The sequence below is a fragment of the Vespula vulgaris genome, chromosome 6 (assembly GCF_905475345.1).
Source record: "Vespula vulgaris chromosome 6, iyVesVulg1.1, whole genome shotgun sequence".
Lineage (NCBI taxonomy): Eukaryota > Metazoa > Arthropoda > Insecta > Hymenoptera > Vespidae > Vespula > Vespula vulgaris.
This window is the reverse complement of record NC_066591.1, coordinates 7162295-7176238: the sequence shown is the minus strand read 5'-3', so window position 1 is coordinate 7176238 and position 13944 is coordinate 7162295. Positions and strand designations below refer to the sequence as shown.

The 13944-nt window shown below is 36.3% G+C and overlaps 1 protein-coding gene across 3 annotated transcripts in view; it reads left to right on the top strand.

Moving 5' to 3' along the window:
- The window catches only part of LOC127064908 (nephrin-like), a 95613-nt gene that overhangs the window by 32660 nt on the left and 49009 nt on the right, over positions 1–13944 (top strand). Inside the window, exon 1 of one of the 3 annotated variants that reach the window (XM_050996566.1) lies at positions 12579–12816. The exons of the other annotated variants lie outside the window; for them this stretch is intronic. The gene's annotated coding sequence lies outside the window, so the exon portion shown is untranslated. Of the gene's footprint in view, positions 1–12578; positions 12817–13944 lie in introns of those variants that run through there. 3 annotated transcript variants of the gene reach the window in all.

Sequence of the window (13944 nt, the reverse complement as noted above, 5' to 3'; positions counted from 1 at the left end):
GTGAGTGGTTGACGAGGTTGACGATAATAAATAGTACAATGGTTGGCCAGGCTGGACCTTTAGCTTCCGATTCGAAGTTTTCCTCGAGATACGAGCATTCGTAACGTTTGTCGGAACAAACATCGTAAATTTAATATTCCTTATTTTCGACGGCACCGTAGTCGTGTCAAATTTTACGAGCTTGTCGTTTTGATTTATTTGCTTCGTACAAATAATTTACCAGTATTCTTTCGCAGTTAAACGTGAAGTTCGCAGGTAATAATAAGGACGATATCTTAACTTAAAATGCTGGTTAATGTGGGACGTATTAACGTTTCGCCATTTACGATAAGGGAGGAGCTATGGTTGAAAAAGGGATAATACTCTTTATCGGTTCGACGATCAAGATAAATCGTTTAAGTTAACGGCCGAGAGAGCATCGCTAAACTTGTATTATCAGGAAAGGCAAGGAGGTTGGAAATTTAGCCAGCGCAATGCGCCAATGAAAATACGTTGGATAGGATGTATCGGGAAGGGGGACCGAAAGGGACGATAAAGATTACATTGATCGATTAAAACGATCCTTTTGTTTCGGACCACCCTCTTTCTCTTTTCTAAGAATTTCAATTAAGCCGAACTTTGACGTTGAAAGGAAGACTTCACGGAGACCGTATGTAAGTGAGAGAGAAAGAGAGAGAGAAAGAGCGAGAGAGAGAGAGAGAGAGAGAGAGAGAGAGAGAGAGAGAACATCTTGTGTTTCACGTTGGCATTTTACCGACCCTTCGCCATTGGCAAAGGAGCTATCCCCCTTTAAACGCGGTTTAATGGCCCGATTTATAAGATATTGATTCGCCCTTAGTCCTCGGGAACACGCGTTTACAAGTGTCGCCGCGTACTCTAACACCTCCTCGACGGTGAGAGAAGGAGGAAGTACTTTGGTGAGTCCTTCTCTCGTAGGACACACGCCAGGAACTTTCACACCGTCTTCTTGAAACTCCGTGAGGTAAGGAAGGGATAGATTATCGGAAGTTGCCTCCTCTAAACCGAGAACATTCGGTTCAAGCTCGTGAAAGGCTTCCAACGAGCTACGCGTCAGTAGTGTAGATCGTCGTATAGACCTACAGTGCCGAACAATAATAGTGTATAATGGAATCGTTTTTGCTTTATCCGATTTCTTCGAGGTTCATTTTACGTATAACGTTTTAGATTATTTTCAATGTGACTTTCCTATACGTGGAATTTGTATTATTTGGATTGGTCAAGATATTGGCCAGACTCGTTTTTTATTATATTTTTATATTCTAAAGAAAATTGTTCGAATCATAATGTCGATTAATACAAAATTCGTATTTTAACGAAAGAATAAAATAAGATTAAATTTGATTTGACGAAGAAGTTAAATCCGTTATGAGTCATTATCAGTCGGGACTGTATAATCTGCGAGTCGTACCATTGTTTTCCCTTGAAACAGGATGTAGTTTAGCCAATAGCGTCGCGGCTAGCTGAGCTGGTAAATTAACAATTAAACTGTAACAGGATTTTCGGTTGTCCAGCTTCCAAGAATTCAGCATTTCTCCTTAAGATGGTAGATCTCCCGAGGGATCCAGCCGTGGATAATTAAATGCGAGCTTATAGTATGGTCGACGTACGGTCTTCTTCGTTTCCTTGGGACACGTTAGCTCCTTTCATAGTTTCAGTTTCTGTGTTCGCGACTACTTTATGGTAGCTCTTGGAAATTGGATATTACCCTGTGCATCTCCCAACACCGTTGTAATTTATAGCAGTCGCGTGAAAGTGGCTCGGATTAATGTCCCATTCGACACTTTCAACATCTCTCTCTCTCTCTCTCTCTCTCTCTCTCTCTCTTTCTCCCTCCCTCCCCCTTCTCTCACTACTTCGTACATGAACTCGATATTTGCACGAACGACACTTGGACGCTCGCAATAATTTTTTGAAAATCAAAACGCCACGAATCCGATGGCACGTGCGAATATGTAGAATATATATAGCTAGCTCGCGCCAATGGGAAACAAAACGGCGGACTAATTGGGTAGATACGGTGACGAAACTCGCTTGTATGTACGATCGATCCGACGCGTCTATTTCATTATTAACGACGTATTGAGTTTCTCTCTCCTGATGCTGTCATTTTTTCCTCTTTTTCGCCGTTATTTTCCATGTACAGTTCATATTTTCCCGCGTATGAAATATTCGTTGTTGTTGGAAATTGAAAAGTTGAGTCATATTGTTCGGCTTATCAACACTTTTAAATACGAAACACCGTCATTCATTAAAATCTTATATAGAATAACATTTCTGTATTTAATCTTTGATCTATTTAATAAGCATGAAATCTTATCAAAATCAATCTCATTTGACGTGACTAAATTACGTAAGTCCCTTTGGAAGATTGTATATTTTGAATACCACAAAGAAAGCTTAATTTCACGGATCATTTTAACTATATCGGTGTTCCTAAGGTATTCCCTCGTTTCCCGTCCTGTGGCTGGAAGGAGATTCGGTCGAGAGCATTTACCGTAAAATTAGATGCGCGATCCTCGTGGATGATCCATTCGGTCTTTTTGAGTTCTCGAAACGCCTTCTTTTTCCTTATTCTGTTTTATGAGAAAGATAGAGAGAAAAAGAGGGAAAGAGAAGGACATGGTTCCCCTTTTCTTGGAATTACATAATTAAAAAAGGGAACTATTCGAATCTTTCCTTTCTTAAATGCGACCTTTAACGATTCGATTTTCGAAGAATGGAACATTATGAATCATTTCGTGAGACAGGTATCGTCGTCGTTTTCTCGAGTTCCCTTTACGTGGACCATTAACCGAAAGTATTTATTCGCACTTTGGGAGAATCGTGGTTCTCATCACGTAGAGGGATTTAATGAAATCATGGATGAGCGTAAAAGCGACTGTATTAATACGAAAACTTGTTCTTTCACTATTAACTATGCAAATTTAATTTCTTCGATTATTTAAATACTTTATTTATAACAGTAAGACGGTATTTCTTTTAAGAAATTTTAATATTTTTTATTAAGAAATAAGTACAAAGTCAATAAGGATTAAATGCAAATCCAAGAACTAAAGTATACATTTGTAGAAATATTTTAAATTCTATAAAATATCGAAAATTTATTACTTCAATACTACTAGTTTCAATTTCATATGATGCATTAATACATATAATGTTCTAAAAAGGTAGAACTCGTCGTACAAATCGTTTTTGGAATACGTTCTTGAATTTAGCGCTTTATTTCAGTTTCCCGCGTTTCGTTTCACATATCGTTTGCCACCAGCCCAAATTCGTGCATCGTAGATCTTAAACGGCGTAAAGCACATTTCCTGTAAAAGGGTTACCGTTAATGTGCCAGCAATAAAGGGTAGTATTTAACACAGGTGCCGTATTTTAAGGTTATTTCCTGCATCAAACGCAACGAGTATAATTAGGACACCTCGTTATGCGGTGGCAACGACATTTATGATATCAGCTTCCAAAAAATACGACACGTTGAGAATTCAGTCGCGGACTGCACCATCTCGAAAGCTCGTTGTATAACATGTAATATTTTCAACTGCGCCATCTAATTAGCAATTTACATTTGCTCTGGTAAATTTAGATTCTACTCGCGTTCGTTCCTATTTTCTTTTTCTTTTTTCTTGTTATGTTTAAATTGCTTATACTTTTTTCATCCTTCAATGTTAATATCAACGTACGACAAAAACGAATTCGTTTCAACAATAATATGATATAAGACAAAAGTATATTTCATTGATCCGTTTATATCATATATTAATTATTATATTTATCATGAACTTTATGGTATTATGGATGTAAGTAATACAAATAGCTCATACCGCGATGCATAAAATCATTAATCCCTCCTATTTGTCATTACAACTTCCGAAATGGAGGTATTACTGGTCAACAGCATCGAACATAAGAATGACCTTGATCCTTCTCACCAATATAAGGGTCTCCATTTATTTGCGTGTTCCGGTAGGACACGAGCTTCCGATCGAACGAACTCTAGTATGAGGTGGTAGAAGAGGGTGGTTAAGGGGTGGAAACTGTATTGCGGGCTCCCTCGAGGATTAAGCCTCCGAACCTAAATCAATTCTCGTTTGACAAATCCTCGGGCTATGCCGGACGACAGGGGATATTTCATTGCCCGTACGATTCCTCTACCTCTAGTATAGTTTCCATGCTCTTCCTTCTGTTTCTCTCTCTCTCTCTCTCTCTCTCTCTCTCTCTCTTCCTCCCTTATTCCCTCTCTCTGTTTTTCTTTCACACTCTTTTTCATGTATCAAAAATGAGCACGCAAGAATTTTTGAAACCCTCGGGTATACCAAGCATTTCTAACATCTTAAATTGCGACCGTGTAGATAGTACAGATTTAACAACTTTAAGATTTTCTCATTATAGTAGTTTGAAGCATCGCTTGAGACAGGACAAATTTTTATGAGTTGCATAGTATTAGAAGTAAAGTAGACATTTATATAATTATTAAAGAAACTTTGAAAATGAAATTGAACTTATTTACTCAAAGGTAAAGAAACCAATCTAGGATAGTGTCTATTCCAATCAGCTAGATCGACGAACATTATTCCACCCTTCGTAAAGTTTCACCGATACTGAGGAGAAGGGATCATTACACGAAGCAGCCTGTTTACCGTCTCGTTTGTCAAACGACTACAGAACACGGTCCCTGCAAATTCTACTTCAAACGAGTCTAGGCTATTCACATGGAATACGCGTCGCATGAATTCACTGATTGTAATGAACAACGACGAAAGGAAATTATACGTATGGTTTTGCATGGACCAATGACTGCCAAATTATTTCGCATGTAGTGACATCGTTGCGATCAATTTGAATCTCTAACTCTATTTGCTCTGTGATGAGCTATTATTATTATAAATAGCGTTAAAGTTATTCTGTTCTTAATTTTTTATTTTTATGCAGTTATATTTTTACACTTGTATATTTATTGCACTTATACATATATTTTAAAAATCTAAGAGACAACGTAACTGCATAATTAATCCAATTCTATATTAATTGTAAAAGTTAATTGTTAAGTTGTTAAAATGTTAAGAGATAGATCTCTTGTTCATGTCGTTATACGATAAAATGTGCAATCTTAAATTTCTTCATATTAATTTATGAAATCTTTTTATATTAATTTGTAAAAAATTATTATAAAAATTATGAAAGATAAAGGGGAATCGGGTTATTACACCATTCCGTTATACTAAATATCTCGTGGCAATAATTCAAAAACAAATAGAATTTGGTATCTGAATAGGTGGAACATCAAATGGGAAAAGAGTCGGGTTATCGTTCGTTGAGAGATCGTTACTCTTTTTAGCAGTATAAATTTTCTCTATGTGATAAAAAGGAAAGAAAAGAGAAAGATGAAAGAAAATAAAAAAAAAGAAAAAGGGAGAGAGAGGGGAAAAGGGAGAGAGAGCAAAAGCGAGAGAGAGAGAAAGAGAGAGAGACAGAGAGAGAGAAATAAAGAAAAAGGCAGAAGGAATGATGATCCAGCGCCATTTTCTTTCGACGAAATTTATCGTCGAAGTAATGCGGAAATAGTGAGATTCCAAGGGCGTCTACCGTGGAAAAATATGAAAAGGGTGGTTGCAGCCTTTCTTCGTGCTCGAGAATCAAGAGCGTCTTCGAACGCAGTGGCGTCGCGGTGCCGTTGGCAGCACGGTGCCAGGGAAAGTGTGGAAAGAGAGGACGGGGGAATAGAGCAAATATTGCGAAACGTATTAGTTCTGTAAACCGGCGAGGTCGGTAACGAAATTTTCTCTGCGACGTGGAAACCTTAAATCCAATTTCATTCCACCAACTTCCATGCTTGGTGCTTACTGCTTCTTTCTCTCTCTGTCTCTCTTTCTCTCTATTTCTTTCTTTCTTTCCTTATCCTTCCTCTATCTATCTCTTTCCTTTTCCGTGAAGAGTCATGTCAAAAGGAAATATTTGAGATAACAACGCTTCACAGCATAATCCTAAACGCTTGTTATACATTTGCATTTGAATTAACTAAACTTATGATTTCGAATATAGACGCTTTTTTGAAGTACGAGATAAGAAAGATCAATGTTGTCATGGAGAAACTTTGATCGTACTTTAAACCAAATCTTATAGTTGTTTCTTCTTCGAGTTTCATCTGGAATCTTTTTTTATCATCTTCACAGAGAAAAATCATATGATGGAAAAGCGTCGTCGAGAAACATTTATAGATAAATATTTAAACTAACGACAGAGGTAGTTTTTCGTTTTTGATCGTTGCCTTGTTATCGTAAACCGATTGCTCGATCAAGCTAGCTAGGTCGAAGTGCTTGTCCTTTTCGACGTTCGATTGGTCACGTTCAAGAAACTTGCCGAAGGAACTTCGGTAAGATCACTTAATGGAAACAGCAAAAGCATTAAATTATGCTTCGACGGTCTTAACTTCGCTGTAAAGACCGGTGTAACGCGGTTAAATCAATATTTTCTCTCGCTTAGTTCCTTCAGCCAGCACGATTCGAGGATCCGTGCGCCGTCGCCGTCGCCGTCGCCGTCGCCGTCACTATCGTCGTCGTTGTCGTCGTTGTCGTCGTCGTCGTCGTCGTCGTCATCGTCGTCGTCGTCGTCGTCGTCGTCGTAGTCATAGTCATAGTCGTAGTCGTCGTCGTCGTCGTCGTCATCGTTGTTGTCGTTCAGATACAATCTGACATGATTTTTATTGGAGAAGAAACTATCTCGTAGAAAGTTTACGTAACATACTATTTTCGTTCTCTATTAAAGTACTACTTTTACCAATATTTGCATGCATTAATAAAAAGTAATGACATATCTTCTTACTTGAAATGTTTCTTTTGCGAATAGAAAGTTCGGAAATGGTTGATATTTTTTTTTCTATTAATAATGATTCGAATGTATCTGGGATGATACGACTATATAAAGACGAACAACTTTACAGGCAAATTCAATCCGCGCGTTATTGCCCCGAAGAGATTGGTCAGTGGAATCGAGGCAAAGTTTCATGCTTTCTGAGCTACCAACATAGCCAAACGATCACGTTGAAGAAACTTCCTACGGAACTTGGCGAGATCCAATGGCAGCTAAAACTATGCAATTTGCCGACGCGAACTTTAACTCGCGTACGTTAACATGGCTCAAGACGAGTGTTACTGAAGGTGTTAGGGAAAGAGAAAGAGAAAGAGAAAGAAAGAGAAAGAGAAAGAGAAAAAGAAAGAGAAAGAGAGAGGGAGCGAAAGATAATGGATTCAATGAAGCAAGAACTTGGATTTCTTAGATTATATACTAACTACAATCTTGAAATAAAGATTTTTAAATAGAAGTATACGTTTAAAAATGAAACATAGGAAATTGGAAATTATATCGGTACTTCTTTGCTATATTTATAACATAAATATATTGCATCTGTCCTTTATTTATTATTTACACAATATATTTTCTTTATTATTAACACAAATATAAATTCTTACATCCATTCTTTTATAATATTAATTTTAATCAGTCTATTTTCGATTTGTTCGTATGATGTTCTGCCATAAGATGTCTCATATCGATTTAGCTAAGTATAGTTGAAAATTAGAATAACTTGGATTTTTTCGCATGAAGAAAAATAGGTTGGGAAAAACGTTTTCGTGTGAAGCTAGCGTATCCAAGCGAATATCTCGTTGGAATACTGCAACCAGCAGAATCTTCGATATCCCTGATTCTCCAGAAGGAACTACTCTGGTCGTTCCAGTGGGGCAAAAGTATCGAGCTACGATATCACGCTAGGTAGGAAAGTTCGGTTCGCGGCTTTTCGAGAGTTGGCGATGAAACGATCGTGCGGAAGGTAACTCGAAGAAAGTTGGTCCGGAGGGTGTTGGAGGGTGAGGGAGAAGAAGGGGAAAGAAACTCTGGAAGGCTCGGAGCTTCCTCCATCTCGTCGCTTAGTTGTGCCGCGAGCGAAATGGTTTTCGTTGGCTGCTCCTCTCTCGTTCTTCGATGCGCGTTTGTATTAAAAGGAAGTTTCGAGGTTAAAGGCTGCGCGTGTGCTGACCGTATGCTGCCCCGTAATGGAGAAGTCAGTCAAGCCTCGCAAGTTATACACCGGTAAAGGTAACGGGCTATTTAGCTCTTCGTCGACTCTTTTAACTTTTTTCTTATATACTTTTTTGTTACTTTAAACATAACTATTTCGTTCCAACTAATAGGTAATCCTTGTTAAAAAGTTATCGATTTTATATGGATACAATTTTAGATTAATTTTTTTTTTCATGAGATCGATACGTAGATATTGTTAATGTGTTTCAACATTTTTCATTAGAATTGGGATATATAAAGTTTATTAGAGACTAGTAATTTAAATAGGATATTAATTGGTGATATATATTTTTTCTTTCGTGTTATATTTATTAGTAACATGAATACTGAAATAGGAATATGTCTGTAGATTCTGTCTCTTTCTCTCTCTCTCTCTCTCTCTCTCTCTTTCTTTCGTTAAACCTGGCCTCGATTCTTCCTCATCTCCGTCGACATCATCGTCGTCGTTGTCGTCGTCATCGTCAACGTCGTCGTCCTCGTCGTCGTCGTTGTCGTAGTCGTCGCTTGAGAGAACGTTTGAAATTTTCTCTTTGAAACTTATGCCGCTGTCTCGTGCTCTCGATCAAAGAGTAATCAAGGGTGGTGGTGAGAGACGCCTCGAGTCGAGCCCTTGCAGCTCTCTACGGCTAATCAAGTAGCCGGTTCACCGTCCTATGTACATTACGTATACAGACATGAGAGAAAAAGAAAGAGAGAGCAAGAAAGAGAGTGTGAGAACAAACATCATTAGGATATTTTACACTTCGTCTCAAGTAAAAAATTGGCCGTGTCTTTGCGAAGTTAGTCTTTTATTTTTTAATTTTTTAATTTTCACTCCACTATCATGATAAAAGGAAATAAAAGATGGAATGTTTAAGTTAAAATGCTCATTAGAACTCTGAATAATTCTCCAGGTTTTTAACAAATAATCTTGATAGCTTTTAATCAGAAATGTAAATTTTATTATAATAACATCAAAGAATAAAAAAGAGGATTTAACAATAAATTACTGATTATATGAAAAATTAAAAAAAAATGAATTATTATTCGAAGATATGTTTTCTTTCTTTTATTAATAAAAAGTAGAATTGAAAAATAAAATAAAAATTTGTAGAAGATTTAGGGAAACGTTTTCGCACTTAAATTTAAATAATCCATCCATTATATATGTATTTTCTTAAACACATTTGAACGTAATACCGTATGTCGCTCGCACTTTTGTTCGCATTTCGCATTCTATATTTTCTATCCGGAAAATTGACCTCGTTTTTAATGGGCGCACTCAACCGCCCTACCTATTTTCTCGCGAGCGAGACTGCGCCGAGTGAAATTATACCGTAATTTGGAAAAGAGTTCTTATAAGCAGTACCTCTATTTCCGCGCCTAAGAAGTCTTTGTTAGATGGATAACTCACTATTTTCTCGTCATTGAACTTCGAATATAAAATAGCAAGGATCTTTTATAGATTGGAAAAATGTAAGATATTGAATGTGGACGTGTGTATGATGTGTATACGTGTGCATCTGTCCATATATTGGGTATGAGACAATGTTTAGAAAGTCTTTTGTACTTTTGTCACATAAAGAGATAATCTTTTTTATTGATAAGCGAAACGTTAAATTGTTAATAGAAAATAAAAGAGAAGGATTTTCCGCGTTCGACATTTTCGATAAATTCAAAGGATTTAGGAATCCATCAAATCGTTGTATCCGTTACAAAGGATACAAAGGCAAAAACTATTTGAAGTATCGAGTATCCCTTTCTCGCAAACGTAATTACCACGTCATAAAGAATACCTTTGAAATTACATCGAGATCTAATCATGAATTTCTCCTTCGGAAATTCCTTCTCGCATCGAACCACCTGCTAACCATGGGTATAGTCGATAATTGCGTAGATCGTAGATAAAAGGATCAAAGATGAAGATCGTAGGTGGATAGGAGACCTTACTATAATTGATCTCAAAGTACCGCTCAGATTATTATTAGATGGACGTATAAATTTGAGTACGTATAGTTGTAATAATACTATGTAATATAAAAATATTTTATTGAAAAATTATCGATCAAATTGTGAAATATAAAATCATAAGATTTTGTTTGGAAATTGTCAGGTATATAAAATATGTATAAAAGAAACCTCCGAAAAATAAAGAAGAAAAATGAAAGGAGTAGTCATAGCAGACACTACCAGCACTGTTCATTGTACAAGCAATCTGACGAACGGATAGTACATAGTGGTATACCGCCTTAATGCTGTTTCAAATATCAATTCCATCTGGTTTCTTTTGACGGCTTGACAGACTGTCTAACAAATCACTCCTCGCGATACGTTCGATCATTTGTCACTATGTCTGTCAGAGCTCTTGAAGCTTCGTTTACATCGTGAAGATTACGGAACTTGAATATGATTTGTTCGAGCACACTTCGAGATTCTCTTATTCTTTTCGTTCGATCATTTCACTGGTTTTAACGATAGAGTAGTAACTGGAATATTATTTAAAAATCGATCGATCGAGATTAAGTAATCTTTCAAAATGTCGTGCTACTGTGAAAGTAATTTTATCATTTCGATCTCGAACTATATCATGATATTTCAATTGGATAAATTATAAGCTTGTCTGATATACATATTTGTTCTCCATAATATATAGATACTGCTCATCATACATATATGTATATGAATATTATTCTAGGATTTCTATTTCTAAAAGATTTTGAAAAGCAGTATTGTATACGATAAATAAAGAGCGTCTCGCGATGATATAAAGGAACCAGTCGGCTTTGCGAAACTCACCACGGGTGGTCCGAGCTCGAAAAAGGGGACCTTTTAAAGATCCTCCGTACAGATAGCGTATCCCTTCTTTTCCGAGTCTCTCTATGGTTTCTTTCTCTTTCTCTCTCTCTCTTTCCTAGATCCTATGTGTCCTTTCAGAAAGAGTAAATAAGTAACCGGATACGGAAGTGCTAGGGAGTTTTATCTATGCACCATAGAGATCCGTTTCCACCACGGTGATATTTTACCATCGACGTATCGCGTAAGGAGAAGTAAAGTAACGCTCTAGATTCGCGTTCTCCTACGAAATACGAGTATTTTCAGCTACCTGCAAAATATTTTACTCCGTCTAGTAAGCATCGACGTTCGATTCGTTCGCCACAATCGATAATTTAAATTCACCGATAAACGAACGAGATCTATCTCAAATCGCATCTATGTGTGTATGTATATATATATATACACATATATATATACATAGATATCTATGTATATACATATATAGATACGTTTTCACCGTCGATAACATTAAATTTTATATCAAAGAATCGTACCTCGCTTGCGAAGGGATTTCCTTTCGAATCGTTTCGGCGGAATCCTATTGTCAAGAAAGGAAAATATTTTTCTTACGAAATTCTCTCTCAGATAAAAATAAATACGAAAAGCAATTTTCAAAGAGATCGAAACAATATGACCTTTATATCAGGTAATTGGTATTAGTTCTTTTTCGAGATTTTTGCTTACATTTTATTGTGTAACTTTTGATCCGTCGACAAATTCAAAAGGAAATAAAAAAATAATGAGATCGAAGAAATCCAGAATTATCCGCTTCGTATTTGCGCGATTCTAACACTCTTGTCCACTAATCGAAATCATGAGAGCATGTTACATTGATCGATGACAATTGCCCGACCGACAAGACCTCTTCGGTAATCGTGCGAATGACGAGAAACAGAACAGATGTGTCTAGTGCCATTTATAACCATTCTTTTTATTTTATTTAATTGTACATACATATTTCATTTTGTGTTATAAAAAATTGTTCATGCGTATATGAGTACGCATGTTGCAAATCTTTACGATTTTTTAATAAAATGATTTTATTCCACGCAATATATTTTTAGCAATCAATCGTATTTCTTATAGATTCGATGCAAATACAATGTGCATAGATAATAATATTTATTACACAATATTGTAATATTTATTTCATAGATATTTATATAGGATTACAGGGAGGGATAATAAATGATAACAAATGTATTATATAGAAAAAATATATTATATAGAAAAATGACATAAAAACAAATTACAAGTTTCGTCGAACGCTCATTCAGTCCCACGTTATAAAAAATACGAGAACTATGGATATTCAATTCTTCACGACGCTAAACAGTTCTCCTCTTCATACAGTTCTTTTTTCTTTTATTTTTAAAGAAGTTTTTTTCTTTAAAACGCGTGTTGACGATAGTTAAAGTAATTCTACGAACTTCCATTGACGGGTGACAAAGGTAGTTGCCCCGTAAAAACAACCTGATAAAATAGACTGCTAATCGCATAGACGACCAATCGCATTTCTCGAAGTTCATTGTTATCTTAAAGATAAAAAATTGTTATGGACGTGTTCGCTTTAGGAACGACGATTCTTCGAATTGGAAGTCTTAGATTTATTATTGTAGTATTTAACAATGACTGTATACAACGGCTAGTCATTGAAACGTATTTGCGTCATTGGTAATTCCAAGTATTGCTTATTTCTTTGTTGTGTCTGTATGTGTGTGTATATGTGTTTGAATTCGTCATCCGAGAGACAAGAACAAGGACAACAAAGGTAAAGACAACAAAGGACAAGGTTAACAACAAGATCCAAGGAGACAATTAACGAGAGGCAGTTGGAAGGCATCCGTCGAAGAGTAGAAGTCGCAGGACGATAGACGAAATTATTAGGCGAAATATTCATAGGTAAATTATAAATTAAGTATTATAATAATATTCCTTTTAATCGTAAGCATATTCTAATATTCTTTCTTATAATTTTAATCTTAAGTTCAATATCGTATAAGTTACATTGCGATTTTTGTTTAACGTAAAGCAGATCAATGATTTATGAATCGTTATTTATGAAATGCTATCCGATTATAAGTCATCTACGACGCATTGTACTTTAGTTAGAGTGAATTTATAGCGGTAAGCTAGACGATCATGAAAAATATAGCAGCGTACCGTCTCGTAATAGTGCAGCCATCATCGTTTTCGTAGCTAGTCTATAAGAGTAGTAGTGTAAGTACATCATCGGCATCGAGTAAGAAGGCACCATCGAAATAATGTTAAAGTGCTGTTGTGTGATGACAGTCATTTATCTTGTACGTCACTTATATACAAAGGCAAGCCTAAATGATGACTATCGTCTGTAGAGTACTTTGGTGGCTCTAACATGATTTATCTATATGCTTAATGGTAAACGAATTTCTTTCATAATTTTTTTCGATTTTCACGCAGACACCAAAAGATAAAGTTTTCTTCGAATTGATCTTTTTATTTGATTGTTACTATCTTTTAAATAGATATTTGTAATAAAATTATACATAGAAAAACTTTAGAAGATTCATGATAAACTGAAGGTAAGAACAATGTCATGAAAGTATTACTTGTTCGTTCGAAGTAAACAAGAAAAAAATCAAGCACTTGAGCGAACGGATAAGATCCATTCCTTGTCGCTAAAGAAGATCGATCGAAAGTCATTCAAGTTTCGGTCAACACGTTTCTCAAGGAGATACGAAAAGTTCGAGAAGAAGCGTTCGATTTCTTGGTTTGACGACGACGAGGACGACGACGAGGACGACGAGGACGACGACAAGGACGACGACGACGACAAGGACGATGACGAGGACGACGAGGATGAGACAATATCGAGAAAGAAGGGTTCTCTATGGAAGCCGAGAAAAAAGAAAGAAGAAAAAGAATGAAGAAGGAGAGAAAGAAAAAAATGGACGGAAATGTGTCGTGGAGGGTTGAAGAGATAAAAAGAGACGGATGGACGCACATGGCGCGCAGTTTGAAAGTGGTCGAAACCACGGGTGGTGCAGGATA